At 38.0% G+C, this 22,729-nt stretch overlaps 1 long non-coding RNA gene across 3 annotated transcripts in view; it reads right to left on the reverse strand.

Moving 5' to 3' along the window:
- Positions 1-22,729, reverse strand: part of LOC137858536 (uncharacterized) — a 127,928-nt gene that overhangs the window by 5,089 nt on the left and 100,110 nt on the right. For all 3 annotated transcript variants that reach the window (XR_011097812.1, XR_011097811.1, XR_011097810.1), the window contains 4 exons: positions 13,370-13,499; positions 3,398-3,633; positions 2,229-2,388; positions 903-1,022 (listed from right to left, as the gene is read on the reverse strand). This is a non-coding gene — a long non-coding RNA (uncharacterized lncRNA). The remainder of the gene's footprint in view (positions 1-902; positions 1,023-2,228; positions 2,389-3,397; positions 3,634-13,369; positions 13,500-22,729) is intronic.

Consider the following 22,729-nt stretch of genomic DNA (forward strand, 5'->3'; position numbering starts at 1 on the left):
GGGGAACGGTCTGTATTCCCACAAGAAATGCAGGACTACACGACAGCTTTTAAGCATCCAGGCAGAATTTGGCTCACCATCTACACAGATTGCAAATATTGGCTCGGGGAATTCCTTAATTTTGACCAGGCTTAATGCATACTCAAAACCATGCACTTCAGTTACCAACAGAGGCCTCTCCACTCCGGGTGCAGAGCGGGAGGAACAGCTTGCCTGCTTCGCACGCAAACAGCGCGGGAGGGCTCTGCTGCTTGCGGCTGTTGCCAGCTTTTGGTGCCACTGGCAGTATGAGAGCGCCCCACAGACTCTGGTTCTTGCTCCTCCTAGGGAGCATCCTCACTGGCCATGCACAGTCACATTTCTGCAGCATCTGGATTTTTAGATGCTGCTCACATGAAATAAGGCATGTCGACTTTCCCTGAAAGCTACACACAAATCACAGGAGCAACAGAGCAGCAAATCCCCCAGCAGTGTCAATGTACTATCCTCTGGTCACTATAAAAGCAGGTAAAGGGGAATTTATTTTACATTAGAGGTTAATCTCAGGCACTTGTATGTAAATGCAGCATCAGCATACATATATTTTTTAACTAGCTTTAATCTTCCTAGGAGCAAAAATATTCCGTTTAATAATTTTTATTTTTAACTCTACTACAATTGATTTAACGTGAACTGTCAAGCAAGATCAAGGTGTCTGGAGTAGCTTTATGGTTCATCTTATTCTACTTAAATAAAGCAAGAAATTGTCAACAAGTCTAAAAGAATACAATTCTGCCAGAAAAGTATAACATTTCCTTTCACTGTCATGACCTAAACGACTATCTGGACAGTGCACACTATCACAGCATCAACTGTTCTCCCACATACAGTCAGGAATTGAGTCTAGTGCTGTTTTTACTCACAGTCGCACAGTTCTAGAAAATCCGGTGTTTATTTGTCCGTGACGGAGCAGTACGCTTCGCTTGTTTATGCCAAGTCCTTCCTCATTTTGTGCATCTGTTTCATCATATGTGTCCTGGCAGCTGTGGAAACGATAAGTTTCAAGAGCCAAGAAAGTTTACAGGCAACTACAGATTTTGGTGGTTTAAGGAAGAAACACACATTGGACAATATCCGCATCAGGTTTTTTTCCATAGATCAGTTTCACAAGGTTGGCAGAGATCCAGTCACCCCTAGAGCTCATAAATATGAAAGGAATCTGGGTAATACAATTAATATGCTTCTTTAGCAAAGTGATAAAATAGCAAAACAAACAGAAAAACCAACACCAAAATATACTAAATGATTTTTTTTCATAACATTACTCAGAGATACACTTTTCAAAGGAATTTGATCATTATTTTGCTCAGAACTAAACATTAGATGGAGAAATGCAGACTGACATCATTAATCTGCTTAAAATCCAAGCATCACTCCACCACATGGCATTGACGATGCTGTCACCACATTATTTCTCTTCTAGTTCCTTTCTAATGTTGTTGTGTTAACAAGGAAAACTGTGCATGAGTGCATGTGACATGTGAGGAAAAAGCCACCTGAGAGGCTAGTTGTGTGAAAGGGTTAAACAGAGCTGGGTGAAAGCAGAGATCCCACTGGGCAGATGAGGGTCAGACTGATTTGTGTGAGCTAATAGGCCTGTGAATTTAGAACACCCATGGAGGAAGATACTAGCCAATGCATCAAAAGAGAAGAGCATATTATCCAAGAGCAGAAATATGGGGAAAGAATGACACGTCCAACTAAACTACAGTTTCAAGTGTTCTTTTAATCTCTGTGAAATGCCTTTGATTTCTAACAGGAGAATATCTGCCATTATATCAAAATATCCATAGAGCTCTTCTAATCATTCCCCATGTTGTAACGTGCAGAATTGATTCCTCGAATTAAGAGGATGCTGCTCTCCTAAGTAGTCCCATTGAAACCAATTGAGCTACATCAATATGACAGCAAAAGACACAGTCCAGCCTTTAGATTTTACCACTTACTATTACATGTAATGCTTCAGTCATTACGTGACCTGGGACGACAGACTGACCTGTGCTGTAAAGTACTACTGGATGAACAAGGCAGGCGAGGGGGTGGGGGGGTTGGATACAACGGCTTTCACTCCCTGAGCATTATCAAATCCAATTCCATTGGCATTCAGATCAAGCAATGACTTAAACAGCCAGCCATCTGCATCTTGCTTTTGTCATGGTACTTTACTATTTGATGCTAGTAGCACTTACCAAGCGATGGGGAAATTCAATACTGCATGAACAATGAGGTGATGTCTTCACAAACACATTTGCTGAGTGCTTCATCGGTATTTATAGCCTGGTGTCTGTTCTTCAGTGTTTTCACATGTTCCTGTAAATGTTTGAGGTGCTTCGGCTTTTACAAATCCCTCTATTTACATGACAAAAAGTATATTAAGGCATGTACAAGAGAACTTACTTATCATCATTCACTAGACTCTTATTTAAAAAGCTAAAGGTAGTCAATGAAGGCAAGGGAAAGATTGCTGTGTCTTGCATTGGAGCTAGTGATTTCTGATAGATCTCCTCTTGGAGATGCACCCATAGGCCGCAATTTTTGTGGGATAATGATTTAACAAACAGTTCCAAAAAACAGTGCAATTTGCAAAAACAGATAATGGTCCGTAGATGATTGAAGAGCAAGGAAAGAAGCTACATTTGCTAATGAGATAGTCCAGTGCATAGATCACAAAGACCTGTTATTAAATTTAAGCAGGGTTTTTCAAACAGCTGCTGAAACCTGCATTTTCTTGCATTAATGTGGCAAAACTTACAACAGAGAGGCTGCAGCCCCTGCCATTGGCTTGTGATAACAGGTAATGCTGTTTTGTGCAGAAGTGCCTGAGCCTAAGCAAAACAAGGCTTGGAACCAAGCTCACCCATGGACTCTGGGTTGCGTCTCTGATAGCTCCTACATGATCCAAAGGTGCAAAAAAGAAAACATTATAGAAATTCAGAACCTGGTGTTAGGTAGACTGATAACTTGCAAGTCAGCTTGCATATAACCATTTTGTGCAAGAAACAAGTGATTACATCAGTTTGGATTTATCAATTAACTCCTTATTCTCACTACTTCATAGCAAGTTGGAAATCAGTTATCAGTTTCATCGTATTTTGCTTAATGGTGACTCTAATATTCCAGAATTTTAAATAGCATGCACACTTGCTTTCTCTAGTAGAATACATTTACCATGGCCCAACAAACATGATTTATCATAAAGGCAAAATATTTGTAGAAAAACACTAACTTCTTGTGATTTATGACATTATTAAATGTGAGCTGGGATGCAAAGTGAGGAAGAGATGCTAGGCTCACTTACACAACAGCACTGAGCCTTTCTTTTAGTCAAAAAATTTGCATTAATGCAGTCATTACTTACATTAGAAAATGCTCTCAAGTTGAAGATCAGCGTGACCCTCGTTTCGGTGAACCTGTTCCCAGGAAAAAGTTCAGTTGACATACAGGCCATGAGCCATCCCTGATACGAGGATTTCTCTGTTGAAGCTCCCCAGGTGGGGGTGGCCGGAGAGAGGGTGGGATCACCGAGAGTTTCACTGTCCTCTTCCAGTGGCACAGCTCAAGACGCATGCAGGGGCAAGCTTCTGGCTCAGCAATCTAGGAATTGAATGCTACATCTGCAGTGACTCCTGTTTAATAAGCAAAGCCAGCCAAAATGCAGATTCCTCTAATTCCAAGGCAATCACAGAGTGTTTAATCTGGTTTGTGTCCAAACTCAGGATGGGCAGTTTGGATGTAAGTAGGCGAACAAGAGGTCAGAGAATTCAGGCACCTTCCTCCTACTAGTTAATGTGTGAAATGTCTCAACTCTGCACGCTGATGTCAGCACCAGATATAACTTGTTTTTTCTAAATAATCACAAGCACCTGAGATCACTAGGACAGCCTTCTTTGACTATAATATTTCAGGCCTCTCTGCACATAATGCAAATCCCTTTAAAAAAACAGTGAATTAAATAATAATAATAACAACAACAAAACGTGCACTAGAAGAGCAAGCCTGGACCAAGGAGACGATGCTCCACCCTAAATGCCCTCGAGCTGCATCTCCTTTCCTATGAAGGGAGAAGCACTAGGATAAAAAAGTGATGTGAGACTTTCTCCATGACAACAGCTGGAAAGGAGGCTGGGGTCCAGCTGCAGTGGTCCCACAAGGGGATGCTCTCACCACCAAGTAAGCTTTTTTCCCCTCCGGTCAATTAAAACTTCAGCAGCATTGCACAAAAGCAGCCCACAAAGACCTAATGGGAAAAAGATTAGGAGACAGTTTGCTCTGAATAGCCTGCAGTTTTGTTTAGTTTTATCATCATCTAAATCCACCCTAGGAAATTTATACATTTTCTGTGCCACTGTCCTTTAACAGTTTGCAGCAGGATCTGCCAGAGGAGTCAAAACATATTTTCCCATGTTCAGATGATCTTGCAACACAAGTTACTATCATTACATGTAGCATCTTACACTTTGCTCCAGTACCACCTATTGACCAGTTTAGAAAAATATTCCTGTTTAACAGCAGAATTTAGGTGCCTTAATAAAATCTAATACAAGTGCACTGGCTTTTTACAAAGAAAATAGCTTTGTCTGTTGGAACTATTCCTATAGCTTGAAACCTCTCTGACTGAAATTAGCAGTAAATTGTATGTACCAGTAAGTCATCTTTTTAAGTTAGCAAAACACATGTCATGACCCAGCAGGATGTTCCTCGCTGTAATCTCCTGATAAACACATCCATTTTACATAAAGTGCAAAATATTTTGAATGCTTTATTTCAGATCTAAGCCCATCAAAGGATCAAACCAGTAGCAATGTTTTATGATCTCATTAGACTTACAAGAGACGGGGTGCAGCATTTGGCAAAGTGGTTCACTGAGTGCACAACATCTGACAGAGCTACAGCAAGATATTCTGAACTGATCTGAACACTTAGAGTGATCTAAAAGGTTTGATTTTCCTCCGTATTCTTTTTAAAAGGTAAAAAATGAGGCACACAGAGATGATACCTTATGACCAGTCACATTTAATCACCCTGCAGACTGCAGTTTGTGCCCTGTTCTTCATCTAGCGCTATGCCCCTTACAGTTGCATGCCATTTACGTGCTCATAGTTCAAGGAAAATCTTTGGCTTCTATGCCAAAGCTGTATCTTGGATCTGACATGACAGATACTTGGTAATTTGGTTCAGTACTTAGTTACTTTGGCATTGTTTAGGCCAAATGAGAAGTGTAGAAGAATTTAATTTTGGTACATGATATCTCCTCATATTGCTGCACACCTAACCTGTGTGTAATCTGGAGTATACCTGAAGGAAAATGTGCCTTTGAATTCTCAGTTTCAGGTTCAGAAGGTGCTTCAGCAGCTAGGTAGCAGGAGCAGTTTCCTTTCCTCAATCTGACTTCAAAAACAATCATCTCTCTAATAGGAGAGCAACACAGAACTAATGGCTTTAATGTCTGAAAAAGGCAGAGGTTATTTTTTTATGGTACCATTAGATTTATAGGAGGAAACTGGTATGGGAGCACTTCCTAAAAACCTGTAATGTGAACGCATAAAAACAATGGGGGAAAAAAGGAAGAGCGAATTGGTTGCAATTAAATAAGAACTGAGGTATTTGCATGAAGCATGGATCCCAGTCAGTATTTCTCCCACTGCATTTTTCAAGTTCAAAATGTAATTTAAACCTGTCTCTGGGCATCAAAAATGAGACAGGAGTCTTTGCAGAATGAGAAGGAGGTAGGTCTGTGCACGGTCTACCACTAGTCACTGATCAGTTGTTCAAACGTGTTTGCAGAAGCAATATACAAAGCTATACTCAGTGGATGATCAGCCTACACACCATTTAGGCACATCATTTTTTTCAGAATGATACTGATTAGAACAATTCACAGCCAATAGTAATCTTGAGCTGACTGGAAGGGCAGCAGAGATGTGACCCTAGCATAAAACAAAGCACACGCTACAGCGAGCAGTGCTAACATGAGGCAAAAGCCTAGAGGGGTGCCTATTGCCATGCCTGATTAAATGTGTCTTATGGGTATAATTCCTTGAAATTTAAAAAGCTTAATTTTTAAATTGCCAGATAATTGTGTAATTGTAGTATTTGTATTCCCCATGATGAATCAGAGAGTGTAATTTCTAGCGGTTCCATGAAAATGAAATTGCCTGAAAGCGTTCACGACAGCTCTGCTCTCAGATGCAGCCATGGGGCTTGGAGGTCGGCCCTACAGCAGGGCAGCAATGCTTTACCTGCAGATTCACTGATGAATAACATTACACATAGCATGTCCAGTACATTTTTCATTCTACAAAGTACATAAATCACCTTCATCTGCAGAAAAATAAGATCCCAGAGGTATTTTCACAGGGCAGGCAGGTGCCTCTGATTTCTCTTTCTAGCAAGCTCATTTGAAGGTAGTTCAGGGGCATGAGCTGCACCGCTGCCGCATTTTGCTTGGCAAGCGGTGCTATCGCTTTCCAAGGGAGATACTTCCACGATGAACAGATTGGTTGGACTCTCATGAAAACAATATACCTGATGCATTTCAAATAAACTGGTGATTCTCAGTGCTCCTTTAAATTTCCCTATTTCACTAAAATGCAAGGCACCTGATAAATGCATGCACGACAGAAGTAATTACAATCAAATTACCGGGAATGCATATCAAAGCTCATGACAACACCAAAAGATGCTAAGGAAAAAGCATCTAAAGCTAGATGCTGCTGAATAAATAAATCAGTTAATTTGGGAGAAATATAGCTGGCTATGTACAAAAGGGGTGTTTGTACATTGCTCAGTACAAACATGGGCTGATAAGAGGCCTGCAGAGACAGAGAAAACACATTATGGGCAAAACTTAATCATGGGCAGCTGAAGGTAATCTTCAGCTCTTTCATTTCCCCTGTATGGAACTTGGTCTATATTTTTCAAAGACAACTAAAGTCTACTGCAAGACCACATGCCTCTAGACTATTAATTCTGCTAGAAGTTTGGAGAAAAAAAAAAAAAAAAGACTTAAGAAAAATGCAAATTCAGGCCAGCAAAAAAGATTTGTCATGATATACAGCAGCTACAGCAGTTTCAGTACTAAGGCATGCAAATAACATTGCTATCAATTTGGTTTGAGTCAATCCATCCATACAGCTACGTGACCAGCGTTGTTCAGCTGGACAACTCCCCCACACCAACCAGCAACAGTCACCATGGACGTCACATGGTTATTAAGAGGTCCCAGAAACCCCCACATCCAGTACTGAAGAACAACCTCAGTAACAAACACCTGAAAGAGTTCATCTCCACTCGGATATAAAATGTTCTCAGTGGTGTGCAGGCCTCCTGGACCAGAATACCTCCCTTTGGCCTGTCTGTCCATCCCCTCACTCCTGAGCTGTGACGTGACCCTTGCCTTTCTTATCTCATCTCATTGCTGCCGGTGAATTTCCCCCAGACATCCTTGTGCAAGATGTACACACACGCATGTACAGGTTTCATGCCCAAAGAAGCTACAAAACAAAGTACAGGGTTGATGCAACAAGGTGCAGCCTTCCTAGTACCTGTAGTAAAATCCTCTATCCTCAAAAGCAGTACCTGGCCCACTGGACCAGGCCTGGGACATAATACAAGAAGAAAGTACTGCAAACAAAGCTACAGTATACAACAACAACAAATTGATATCACAGGTATGTGCAGGACTCTTATTTTTTGAAATAAATTTACTCTAGAGTTAATCAGAAACTTTCTCATGGTATCAACTTTGCAGTTGTTCATGGCCAATCTATATCCATTTAATCTTGCAACAATATTTTAAACTATTTCTCTAATCTTGGTATTCCCTCCATTGCTGTAATCATAAGGCAGAAGGCCACTGCAGTGTTTCTCTCAGCAGTGGCACATACATGGGTCACACTCAGCGCAAAGCTACAAATACACCCAGGCATTGTTATTGTTGCTTTTGCTCTTCTGTAACTTCCAAATGATGAGCTACAGAAGTTCTTATTAGCAGTCCCTCAGGACATGAATTTATGTGGTATAGCTTGTGATATTGCAATACAAAGTTCATTTCCTTGTGTAATTAATTTAATCTTATTTTTGTTTTACCGATTGAAAGGCTGTCAGTTTAAAGACATAGCCTTATTTTTTCCCTACATTTCTATTCATGTAGCATCTGTTTTCATAAACACACACGAAGGTTTTCCCCAATCGATAATTAATGTTTTAATTGGTATTAAACTCCAAATCTCCTTTTAGTTTCTCCTACAGTACTTTAATATCCCCCTTACAATTATGCCTAAGACAGAATGCAAAGTTTGTAGGATTCGATTCCTGTATTAAGGTTATTTACCTTTGTTTCCCATCAGGTAGATTTTACAAGTAACATTTCTATTAAAAAAATATTTGGACAGAGGAACACCGATTGACAAGTACAGCAAAAATGTTTCTCCCTGGAGCTAACACCACCTCTACACACTCCACATTTACATAGCAAATATGCACCACTAAGTCATTATGCAAATATAAAACTCAGATTATACACAGTGATTTACACAGGCATCGATTTACTGACTTTTTGGTGGATTCTTTTCCACTTTGGGGCAATTTTTTAAATGGTAACATACTGGGATAAGGTTTCATGAAAGAGTAAATGGACTTCAAAGTTTGCATTGCAGAGACTTACCTTTAAAGGAAAGCTTTTTCATTACAATCACATTGAGAAGAGTTCTTAAACTGTATGGCACTCTAAGCCATACATTATCTTCATGTTATCTTCTGTTTATACAATGTTAAGCATACTCCGTAAAGTTCAGATATTTTAAACTGTGAGCTCTTTGGGGCAAGAGTCATCTTTTTCTGCACGTATTTTTTTTTTAGCCCCAACAAGACAATGATCTTTGACTTGATACAAACACCACACATTATAGAAATTATCCATTAGGAATGTAAGAATTCTTTATTTTATATCAAAACAAATACCCTGACTGTATATCTAAAGATCATCATTGTGTTTAAACAAATAAAAAGTAAATTTGCCTCTTACCACTAATAACTAACAACTATTTGCATCAGACATTTTAGTAGTGATCATCCTTTAAATCAGTGTGTAAATCTACTTCACTGGTGCTACTAAAAACAATTCACCCACACTGAAAAAAAATGCCTCTCCAGAATTTGGCAATTAATCAAAAGTTCTCACATAACACTTTATCTTACTCATGAGTATTTAAGTTTCCAATTTAATATTTGTCTTCTATACCTTCAAAGTTGACATTTCATAATATTTTTAAGGAAAGATTAATAATGTAAAAAGGGAAAAATGCTGCCTGGGGCAACAATCAGACAATAATATATAGACTGCAAGACAAACACCTCAACAAAAAAAATGTTGCAACTTTATGTTCCTACATTACTGTATGATATTAGACACCATCACTCACATGAGATTTACCGAGCTGGAAATAGTTTGGGAGATGGAGGAAAATCATCATAGAATGATAGATCATCATAGAAAATGATCTGTTTAAGCCAAAGAAATAGAATTATCAGTGTCAACTGCTCTGTGTTTTTAATATTTCCGAAGATTGAAATACAGTCTCTAAAATTAAAATACCAACATGACCTGTCAACAATCACCGTGAATCCAGGTAAGTGGTTCTTGGATATTGTATAATTTTTACTTCATTCTGGGTTTTGCACACAAACTGAGTGACAGAATTTATACTGTGGTGGTATTAAAGTGTCAACTCCAAAAGCAAAGATTTTTCGATGTTTTTTCAACCACATCTTTTAGTAAAATAGTTTTTCCTAAAGCTCATAGTTTTTAAAACTAGTACACATATGAGAAAAACAATTGTTTGAGATATTGTTGTTGCCCAGTATAAAGTTTTTATTACATAAGAGCATTAAAATTAGGTACCATAGTATTTTATAAAGTTGGTAAAAGCTAGAGTGAAAGAGCCCTAAAATTTTCATGTATTTTAAACAGGTGGTCCTATGATATCATCATCATCTACTGCAGACAATTATAAAAAAAAAAAGAACATGTATGGCAATCCCATGCATGATTTGCATTAGTGCGTTCAGATCATATTTAAAAAAATAACAACGTTCTCTAATTTAATCAGGCAAAATCTAGAAATAATCACTAAGTGTACAGCACTGCAGTTACTAACATGATTATGCTTTCAAACAATGTTTATGTTTTTAAAACATATGCAGAAGAAAACAAAATGGGTTAAAAAACATCACAAGCTATAGCACTAAGCTTTGAGGTCTCCTCACTGTATTCTAAGCCATCATCATGTCATTAAAAATGGGCAGGCTTGGATGCTGCTATCACTTTTATTTCTCATAGTAACTCTTGCTGAGTTACTGTTGTTGACCCAACTACACTCACGACATTACCATACCACGGACTACATAATGTTTTTAACATTTCTTTAATTATAGATGTTGCTAGCATGTTTGAAGGATTATTTCACAGACTGGCTGCTACAAAGTCCACAGCCTAAACAACCTGAGATGCTTGAGCTTCATAATGTGAAATTGCTCGTGCTTTCAAAATTCTTACTGTCATCGTACCTTAATCCTATACAGGTTAATGTATACCATTGTCTATGGTATAGTAACCATCCCAGGTATAGCATGAAGGAGTCCAAGGAAAGGGTTCCTATCTCTAGACTCCCAGAGCTTTCAGAATATCAGCTATCCCGAATATATAAAATACCAAAAAATTCACTGTTCAATGGAAAACAACAAGGAAAGACAGAGAAAGAATGTTTTGAGCTCAATTCCAGGATGCTTTTGAAAGTCAAGGACCAATAAGATAAATGTCTGCAAGTACGATGCAGATGGCATAACATACTTGAGGCTTTTATATCATATTAGAGACTTTCATTTTGTGTTAGACATTGTCACTTTACAATGCACTTGACATATTATCTCAACAGTTTCCTATAATTTATTTTCTTTCTTTCTTCAGACTGAATAAAATTTTCACAAAGAAAAAGCACAAAAAAGGAGAAAAAACACATCCAAACATTACAAGATGGAATGAAAAGTAGAAGATGTAAAAGAACTAGAATGTTATTTTTTTGCTACTAAGATTTCTGACATTCCTGAATGGTTTCCTGCACCAATAAGAACCACTAACATAAGTAAGTATTGCCAAGGTTTCTTTTGCAGTTTTGCATCGCTATAGTTATGTGTTTCCTGTTTTCAGTTCTACCAGAGGAACAGATAATGTACTGGGATTGCAGGAAAATTGCTCTTCACTCATTGGCTTTCTCTTTGGTACAGAGTGTTTGCAGAGATGATTAGACAGTATTTTCTATGAGGAAGAAAATGCTTGTTCAAACTTCTACGAAGAAAGGCTTAGGATGAAATTAAGATCAGTCTAGAATAGTTTATATTGGTCTTATACAGGGACATATCTCGGACAGCCAGGTTCCTTATACCCCTGTACCCATGGAGCTAATGCCAATTTTGAATTAACACAAAATTGAATTATTAAGATATTTTGCTTTCTTAGATATTTAACCTTTTAGTGCTTCCGCTATTGACATCAGTAGCAAAGAGATGAGAACACAAGTCTCCTTGTAAAGTATTTTCAGAGTAAGGATATAGTTAAAGTATTCCAGACTTAATTATCGATACATTTGAGAATGAAAAATACTACAGAGGTAGAACACAGAAAGGTAAGGGGATGATCTGAGATCAACTAACCTCATTTGTTTCAACAGTGCATGTGCTTTGTGGAAATTTGATCCGAGTTCCAGGTATGTTGAGAGTTTATGGAAATTGTCTGACACAAATGCTTATGATTACCAGTATTGGGGGAATAAAGAAAGAAGGAAAAAAAAAAAAGAAAAAAAAACTGAAAAATAAAAATTACCTAGAGAGTGGAAGATAAAAACAGCTTTTACCAAACCCAACCAAAAAGCCAGCATAGAGATGCCTGCTCATTTTCAGCCAGCATCACACCAAACTCTCAATAACAATTGATCTGATGCTCACCATTGCTGTTTGTATGTATTTCTGTATCTGGTCTCCCTAGCCTATTTGTGATAGGCCCTGGCATTTTAGAGCACTAGATTATACAAGGAACCAAGCAATTGTTTGGACTGCTTTTACACTGTAGAGCATCTGCTATTTTTCTGAGTTTTAGGCTAGACCCGATGAGGAAAAGGGTTTCCAGTCTGTCCCTGTGATGTTAAAAAATAAATAAGCAGCCATTCCAAACATTATGAAATTAAACATCTTTCTCTATTCTGTGTAATAGAACCAAATTGCTACGATTGTGTCATTAAACGCCCAGTGCAGCTAGTATGAAAAATTGGAGCAGCCTGGCGATTTTTCTCGCGTTCTGTCAGCAGAACAACGTCTGCCTGCAACAAGGAATACCTATATCCATATGCTTTCTGTCAGCCCTCATGATAAATGCAGCACAGTCTTTGTGCTTCCAGCAAATAGAGAGAGAAAATGATATATAAAGCCTCTCTTTGTTCTGATTCATGGATAGAAGGCATTGCATAGACAAAGAAAAATGTAATGTCTGCACGCTGATCGGGGGTATTCAACCACTGCAGCTGGGAGCTGATTTAGGAAAAAAAAAAATACTGTTTCATTTTATTTTTACAGAATTTGAATCCAAGCTAAACATAGTTGTGAATGATTGGAGCTTAGTTGTCTTGTGTCCTCCATCCACTAACGCAAGCACGGTGACCACTTGGTCTGGGCACACACGTGCTGCAGGCTCGAGCCTCCCAGTACCAGCAATTCCCCTCCCTGCCACAGCTGAGTCAGCAGCAGAAGGTGAATGAAGGTACCAGAACCATTTGCTGCCGTGGGCCAGCGGCAAAACTGCAAATTCCCTGGAATATTGGGGGGAAATGGGGATGATGCATGTGCAAATTGCTCATTGTTTCTGCTGATCTTTGAGTGCTGCATGACTTCCCTATCGCTATAACTAAAAGGCAAAATTTATTTCCAATTGACCCTTTTATCAAAGTAGTAATGCCAAAAAAAATCAGGATTATCATTTTTGCACAATTCAGCTTCCTCCGTGGCAATGAGGGTAAACCAAAGACCACATCCAATAAACTAAGTAAACCCTCCCGTGCTATTTATTACTTGTTTTATTCCCTTTTTACTTCCCTCATTCTGTCAGATAAGGCTTCTACAGAAACTTATGCTGATAAAGTAACGTTGTATGATAATACATATATTAAAGGAAATTAATATCAGTAGTCTCACCTGAAGAAGATAGGCAGAATTCATGAGTTCTCTAGACACTTAGAAAAACACCTCCAAAAGGAAGCTATGACCCACTAGATGTCGTACTGACCTTGCAGAGGGCAGCATCCATAAAGTCATGGTGGTGGCACATTAACACATCCAGCTGACCTGAGAGAGTCTAGATGGCTGGATTAGCTTGGAGGTTACGGTCTGAATCCTTACACTTTAGACAACTAAACCTGAAAGATATTAAAGTTAACAAAATAATTAAGCTTTTAAATTGGTACCTCATTTTCATCACTGAGTCACTATTTGTTTATCTTATCGTATTCCAAATCTGAATTAGGTAATCTACAACTATTTACATGCAGACATAATATTTCACAACTGTTAGGCTGCAGTGTCAAGAATGATTCTTTCAGAATAACAACACTGAAATGTGAGCTGCTTTTGGCTATCTTATTAAAGGGACTTTTTTTTTTTTGTAAAGCACCTATAAAATCTATATGCACAGTAACCCCTATCTGCAAGTGAAAACAGTTGTTGATGCATGCAATTGTTTATTTTGAATACAGAAATAGACATCTGCATGGACAAATGGATGTGCATGCAAATTTTCTCCCAAACTTTATAGAGACAGGCTTGATCCAAAACCACAAGAGCTTTTTGCAATATTCCCATTCATTTCAGGGACTTTGTCCACAGATGTTATTTCCAAACCATTGACATTACTCCATCACTCTTAAATATCAAGAAGATTATCTCCCCCACACACACTTGTTGTTTTTTTGTTGTTTTTTTTTTTTTTTTTTTTTAAACTTGTAGCACAGTAAATGTGATACTGAGTTGAATCGAGTTTAAATAATCTAAGCAGAGATTATCTCTAAAAGTAAACTTGATAGTCACTCAGTAATTAAGCATGCATTGTTAGGTATCTTCTGCAGTGGATATTGACGTGCACCCCTCCAGGAAACCTGCTGAATGGACAAATCCTCCATGCTTCCAAAATCCATGTGTTAAAACAAACAAACAAAACCTTCATAAACCTCAAACACCCTTCACAGTGACATGTTGCTGCAGATAAAGGATCAAAATAATTAAAAGTGAACATGCAATACTCTGACAGGATTTTAAATACTTTAATTGTGTTCATGTTGCAGTGGGGTTTGTTTTGTTTCAGTCTGAAGGGTCACCATAATTAGCAAGCTTCCAGGTTGCCCTCAGGATGAAGAGTACCAGAAACTCACTAATATTCAAAGAGCTAATGAGCATGCGATGCTTCTCTGCATTATGTATTTGCTTCTACCTAGTCTTTTGTGCCCTTTGGGTCTGTGGGCACAGGGGCATCTTCTGCTTACAATGCTCCTGGGCACCACAGGGCAACTCACCTGCATGAACCACGTCCACATCAGTGGTCAGGTCTCAAACAGAACCAATACAGCCAAGCTGGCAGCAGTAGCCTGTGACACAGTGCTGGATCTGCACAGAAATGGGTTTTCCTTTAGAAAACCTCAAGTTGCCATTCTTTTAGCTTAAGCCACCGTAGTTTAATAAGATGAGTTGTTTTTCCAGGCTTGCTGATTGATAAGGTTTGACACATGTTTAATTTGCATTTAATTACATGCAATCTGGCAAGGGGCTAAAATTAATAGTTTATAAAGCAGATACATTTGTATAGATTAGCCAAGTGCCTACTAAGGCAGAATATAGCCATCTATAAATATTTAGAAGAACTAAACAGCAAGGAAAGATAAATATTGTTGAAAATGACCTATTTAGTAGGCCACTGAAGTATAACTGGAAATAAACAAAAACAAGAAAAGAAAAAGCCTAAGAACACTGATTACGTTTAGCAGCATAATCAGTTAAACACAAAGAGGTAGTACTTCTGTACCTGTACCTCTTCCGTCGCTCAGTCTATATTTATAATCTCAAACACATTGTCCATGAAGTATTAGATGATAGCTAACAGGCTTGATTAATAAACTTAGTAGGCCTGTGTTTCTGATTGTCAGTTACAGATTAACACCAATATCTTCAAATTGCTTGCTTTATATAGCTTTCTTTTTGGAAATGTTATATCTCTAATCTTTGGAGAACAGAGAAGTAACTGAATAATCCTAGTGAGAACTTGACTTCATATTAATTGGTCTCTTAAATCATGAAGTGATTGTTTCCTATATATATATATATATATTTAAGTGAATAATGAGATCTTAAGCACTTCTTTTAATCTTATAGTTCTGCTTTCTTAAGTAGCAAAAACTGTAACCCTATGTGATTTATACCTGCTCTCTTATCTCAGAGTAATAAGATTTTCTCTCAGATTGGTTTGTTTTCTTTCTTACATTTTGTAAGTATACATAGAAATATAGTGGGATATCAGAGAAATAATTTAGAATTTTGTGTAATACTTTTAGAAAACTTGTGGTTAGCTTAAATAGTCCCATTGGTCTCATAAAATCATAATGAGAACCTGAGGATGGAGATGATTAAGTGGAACATGTGAAATCTACTTGATAGAAAATACCTACTTTAATGTGAATGCCACCAAAACAGACATCTAGCATAGATAACAGCTGAAACTAGAAAACTTTCCAAGTAAAATTGTTATGTCTTTATTGTAGGCACAGCATGAAAAAAAGTTCTTTATGCATTGCTGTTGTTCTTATTCATTTGTCAGCATGTGGTAAGTTAATGAACACATAGAAGAAAGGTTCCTCAGAATGAGTTCTGGAAAACATGATTTTATCCTGCACTTTTTCTCATAAGGTCCAATTTTGTTTTGGGTTTGCCTGCTATTTTGACCAAATTCACAGGTTACAAATTTACTGACAAAAGTTTCAAAACTAGTTATCTGACCTTTCCTACATGCGTGAATCTGCTTTAAAGTAACAGCAAATAATATATTTGCAATTTAAATTTTATATCCTCCCTTATTGTTTTCACCCCTCGCCCTCAGTACTGTTAGTACTTGTTATTTTTTACTTGTCTCAGAATTTAATCTTTAAATTTCAAAAGCAACTATGGAATAATTTTCTGATCTGATGTTGTAAGGTAGATTTAACACCCAAACATCATTATGATTTCAGTCTGATTTCAGGAAAAGACAGTTCTACAGACTGCAACAAAGAAGAGATTATCGTAAAGATTAAAGACAATGCCCAAAAGTATACATGGTGATGGCTGCAAGTCAACTAACGTGTTGTCAGTCTCTGCATAACACTAGGGTTTCTCAGTTGATTAATAAAGTAAGAAGTTATGGGATATATATTACGCGAGTATGTTTTCAAAGTCAGTGGAGAGAAAACCTCTCCACATCTCACATCACTAAAACCACCACAGTATACCAACACACTTAACGATTTGACATGGAGTTCATTCTGTTTAAAAAAAAAAAAAAAAGTGGCTTATATCCCACTAACATGTTAGACTCCATTTTGCACACTTAGAAGAGAAAATCAAGGCTTTTTTCAAGACAACAAACCTGCTAAACTTTCAAAGAAAGTTGATATTATTGGCCCAAGGAGTCACAAGCAGAGGAAATTACATTCTTCTTAGTGGTTTCACCTGAACACACTACAATATAAATAACTTTTACAAGCCTTTTTATCTGTGTTATTAACTAAACCATGAAGATGATCATCACTTTGTCCCATTAGAGCATGTGCTTCTTTTAAGTCAGAGATACTTTATCTATGGCAGATGTTAATTTAAAGTAGCAATCCATTTAAAGCTTTTACCAACAACTAAAATTGCTGATTGACCTCCACTCTGTACCAAAACGACTGGACAAAACAGATTGGAAACCTTGAAAGACAGAAGCTCGAAAACAAAACAAAAGTTTTTTTCTGACATGCTTATTTTCACTCAGACAATTTATGTTTCACATAAAAGTGTAAATTTCTTTTTATTGGATTAATATAGTGTATTAATGCTTTTGGAAAAATGCAACTAATCATAAAACCAACCAATTTAGATCTACTAATTTTAAGCTGATCTGTGAAATCAACTATTACCATGTAACTTATAGAAATTGCATCCACCAAAGTATTTCTGGGTAAGCTGTTATTTATTTAGTTATTTATTTTCCCCAATACTTATAATTTATTAAGGTATGTGATTTTTCTTTAAAAAGGTATGTGACACATCACATATTAAGGTATATCACATATTAAGGTATGTGATTTTTCTTTAAAAAGAGATATTGTTGTATTCTCTAAAATCTGTTAACTCATAGTAATGTTTTTCTTACACTAAAACTGAGATAAAATCAAAATCCAGTACGCATTACGTTGTGTAGAAAGTCACTATTATTTCTAAGGAACCATCTGAGTAACAGAGCAAAATCTTTTCCATTGCAGTTGGATTCTATAGCTAACTGGATATTCAATGGGCATGCTCATGGGCTCATGGGCATGCTATTTAAGGTGACCTTGGTGGTACCCCCTGCATTGCTGTCATAAAGACGAGGCAGCTTCGCACTCTCTGCAAATGCATTCCCCATTTTATGCGCAGTGACATACTGCAGTGCAAACACCTCGCTAAAATGCTGTATGTTGGACTTTATTGTAGGATAAAGAAAATCCTCCCCTGTTGTTTCTAAAAGCAATGTTACATTCTAAAAAACAAAATGCTTATTAAATATTTGGTCTTCATCTTTGGAAAATGCTAAATATTTTTAGTATTTTTGAGGTTAAGGTAGTAGTTGTGGTAAGAAATAGACATACAGTCCAGACCCTTCTCCAACTATAATGATAAAAGTCCTCCTCTTACCTTAGACACAGAAAATTGCAGTGAGGCAACTAAGTCCCACCTAAGCCTCTTGGCAACTTTTGGTGTAAAAATCTAGATTCCATTGTTGTTGTTTTTTTTTTTTTTTTTTCTGTGATTTTTAGACTATGAAGGACATTTTGGAAAACATCCTTATGAATGTGCTACTTACGTTAAATTAAAGTGTGTCATTCTGGAAAACGTCCTTCATGTCCATTAACACCAGCGACAGGACCTGCGGGAACGGGGTTAAGCTGAGGCAGGGGAAGTTTAGGCTTGACATCAGGAGGGGGTTCTTCACAGAGAGAGTGGTTGCACACTGGAACAGGCTCCCCAGGGAAGTGGTCACGGCACCGAGCCTGACTGAATTTAAGAAGAGATTGGACTGTGCACTTAGTCACATGGTCTGAACTTTTGGGTAGACCTGTGCGGTGTCAAGAGTTGGACTTGATGATCCTTAAGGGTCCCTTCCAACTCAGGATATTCTATGATTCTATGATTCTATGTCCAGGAATCATTTGTATTGCAACCACAAGGTGGTGTGTTGATGTCACCAAGTATTTGCTCTGGTAACACCTTCAGCAAAGTAGTTAGCCTTCAAGAAAAGGGAGGTAACAGGAGATCCAGTGCTACAGAGAGAAAAACAGTAAAGACAATGGCTGGAGTTGCACTCAGGCAATGGGAGGTGTTAGCTTACCTCTGTTGATTGTTTTATGTACCCTGTGTTTTCCTGTAAAAACTTTGCTTTAGTGGGAAAGCTATAAAACCACTGAACCCGTGCAATTTCTCTACTTCAACAGTTCTTCCCTGAATATTTTGGATGCTATTAGGTCAGATTTTTCTTGCCCTGTAAGCTGCTCCTTTTCCAAAAGGAAACAGAAGAAAGATGATAAGGGCGGTTCTGTAAACAAAGATTTTGTAGCCTTATAAAAAGAAGTGGTGAGAATCAATAAGAGTTGCCAAACTTTAGGTGCTACTGCTTTCACAGCCAAATTTCTTAAAGAAACTTGACCTGAAAAATGCAGATTTGTACATCTGGAAGGTAAGTGCAGAAAGGGCTCACAGGGGAGCTCGTATTTAATCTTTCCCGCTTAGTAGTTTTGGCTTCCTAGGGAGCTTATGTCCATCTAAACATACAAACAAAAATTCATTGTGGAACTTCAGACAAATCATTTACTGAAACTACTGCTCAAGAGTGTCATGGTGGTAATTAGAAAACCATACAATTTATAAAACATCTGTAAAAAAGTCTATTTCCATCTGTAGTAACTCTTTTCTTCCTTCTTGTTTTGTAACCATGCTATGAAAAACAGTAACTTAACTATTTGCTTTCTGAGAGAGGAAGATAAGAAACCTGGAAACAGCTTGCTCGCTTTTCCTCCTAGTGTGTCTTTCACTACATAATTATTCATATTCAGAAAATCATGAATATGCAGCTGACAACATAGGACTTGTCCTCCAGCATGCACACAGGTTCTTCATGTGAACTGTACCTGACACAGAAAGCACATCCTTGTGTTTAGGCTCAGATTGGATGGGCAAGGGAGGTTAGTGAGGCTGGGATCTGTACCCAGATCAGAAAACACCACCAAAGGCCAGTCACAAGACCAAGGAAACTAGCAATGTAAATGTGAATGTAAATGTTAACACAATCCTATTTCTGCTCTGTGATTGGACACCTTTTTGAAAAAGGTCCTGCAGAGGTTAACAGATGACAGCCTTTTAGCAGGATGGCTAAAGAACATCATAAAATCTGCTCCTTAAATACAGATTATGATATAAAAGTGGTGTTTTACATGTATATTAGACATAAATAAATACATTTATAAGCGAAATTAAATATAGGTATATAACCCACAGAGGACCCTCATCTTATATTCCACAGCTTTTTAAGATAATTTCCGCTTTACACCTGGTTTTAAAAAGAAAAATGACAGAATGGCAAGCCTTTTTGCCCAGTAATCCCTCCTCAGACGATAAAACCCCAAGCATTATTTTTAACAGCCAGTTGTGTTATTTCACATGCAGTCATTGCTCTGACTGGGGGCAGGAATAAAACACTGAGCTGTTGAGTTTAAATGTATTCAGGAGTCAGGTTTGTTTTGTTTCATTTTGTTTTTTCTAAAGTCACACAGAAAAATGTAACCTGTCCTTTGCCTTCCAGTTCTGTAAAATTGCTGTCATAATGCTGAATAACAGTGTTAAGCAGTCTCCACAAGACTGTGGAACAGAGATCTTAGGAAATTTGTATATTATGTTTATATTTGACTTTCACACCCATGCCGCCAGACTTTCACAACAAGCAGCATGCCCGTGAATTAGCACAAAATTCAGAGTTGGTTCTCACCCCACAGTACTTTTTCCACGGTGTGTACCACGAGGAAATAATTCACAGCTCTGAGGCTCTCCAGACCCTGAGAGCATCAGCCAGGAGGCCGGGGCAGCCCCAGTCTGAGAGCAGACGGCCACGTGCACAGCCTGGGCTCAGCACCCACCACAGCAGTCATGTCAGCAGCGTTGCAATTCAGCTCCGGTGCTAAGCATCACTATTACAATGGCATCAAAAGCAAGGTTATTTTTCTCAAGCTGTGGGAGAATATCAGATCCCAAATACGCGTGCTTTCACCTATAATTGATGTCTGTCACATTGATAACAGACCAGTGCTTGTTAACAAGGCCAAAGCTGTCCTTGCTTTGGTGAAATACCGAACCACATCTGGCTGTCTGCGTTTATTGCTTGGGAAGCTTTTAGTTTGGCACTCTCACTCTTTGCTTACTCCTTCCCAAACCAAGATACAGTGTTTTTCAATGAAAAAAAAACAGGTTTCTAATCATTACAGGAAGGGAAAACAAAATTTGTAGCCCTACAATTTTAATTTTCTCAAATCACCAGCCTGTGGAGACCATTTCTCTAAATGGTAATGTAGTTCCAATACAGACATGCCAAATTTCTTGTGTTCCCTATTGCTCTAGTAAGTACCACTACCTACTGACAGAAAACAATGTTCTGCTGTGACCAAGCTTTTGTTAAAAGGTTCTGGGAATCCTATAAGAACTGGATTTTATTCTCACAAGCCACTTATAACAGCCAAAGAAGTGAGGTCTGTTACAGAATAGCCGGAAACGAACTTCACTTTAACTGCTGTTTAGTCAGTCCATTTTGCAAACAGACTCAGTAGAGGTCAGTTTCTGATAAAGCAATAGAAGATAGGAGAGTTAATGACTCATGTCTGCAATTTTAAATTATTCAGCTACCACTTGAGTACTAAGCACAGACGCAACAAACAGTGGCTAATACAAGTCATGCATGTTTCATAAAGGGAAACTGTACCCTCTGGAGTATATTACATTCGCCTCTGAAAAGAGGGATGGTGTTTTCAAAAGCATGTAAGACCACTTTTACCTGCTATTACTTTACTTTTCTATAGTAAAACCTCCCATTGACTTAAATAGGGGTTTTATTTGGGTACAGCTGACAGATTCCAATCTATTAATTACCTGCACTTTTAATTTCTCAATACAGTTGGAAAATCCAGCATCATGATCAACTTTTGACAAAAATGCTGGACTGTTTTCCCTGCAACTTATGTAACTCTCCTTTGCGGGGGCTGCAGATGAACAGCTGTAGCCTCATTTGCTTTATTCTGCTAGGACATCCAAGAGTTTAAGCACTATACAAAAATCAAACCTGTTCATAAGGGGGTAGCGTGGTGGTCACCAGTATGACCAGAACTTTGTACACTGCAGTGAAAGTCGTCTCCTTGGATGTCTGGGACAGCCAGATAATCCTCAAATGTTTGCAGCCTTCAGCAGGGATCTTCTTAGGTTGCCTGCAGAGGTCAAACGTGACTAAAATAACCTTTTCCCACTGTTGGGAAAACAGTGAAAACAGTCTAGCATAGAAACTAGCATACAAACACTGAACAGAAGCCCCAAAAAATTAAACTAAGAAAAACAGAAATTAATAAACCATGCATAAATTAATAGAGTTTTAGGCAACTCACTGGCTGCTGGCAATCTTAGGAGCCTGCTCCAGTCAGCCATTAACTTCTTTGAATCAGTTATGGCTGAAAAAACATGTATAAATCTCGCTGACTTTGTTCCTTAGTTATCCAGGAGAACTTTCTAGTGAATTTGCCTGTGGTGAAATCTCTGCTGTTCCTGTTCTCCATATTATTAACAACAAAGCTTGTGAGCAGAGAGAATAGCAAAGCAAACAAAGCAGGATTAAAAGATAAGCCCCAAACATCCACAGAAGTGCTTGGCATGAAATTACAGTCTGCAAAGGCATAATCTAAAGTGAAAAGAAAATTTCACTTCAAGTAAGTGGCTCATGAACACCTCTGATAGATGGAGAGAGGCACCACAAGAGCATAGCCACAGGCTGTTAACTCCAGACCTGTTTTTATCTAGACCTGGCAAAGTCAATATTTTCATAACTGTGCTACACTGAGACTGCAGCTCACTGAGCTGTTAGCCATTTCCTTACACTTCTCATCTTTTGCTTCTATAATTGGTTCCCTCTCCTTAGCTTGGGAAGATAGAACCATGTAACATCATTCTGCCAGCAGAATATTTGTTCCTCTAAGGAATAAATGGTACTACTTCTATATAAAAAGGTCTCTATTGAACCAACACAGCTGCTCTTTTAACTCAATTACCGAGCAGTCATCCAGGAATAGAAGATGACTTTTAA

The sequence above is a fragment of the Anas acuta genome, chromosome 6 (genome assembly GCF_963932015.1).
Source record: "Anas acuta chromosome 6, bAnaAcu1.1, whole genome shotgun sequence".
Classification (NCBI taxonomy): domain Eukaryota; kingdom Metazoa; phylum Chordata; class Aves; order Anseriformes; family Anatidae; genus Anas; species Anas acuta.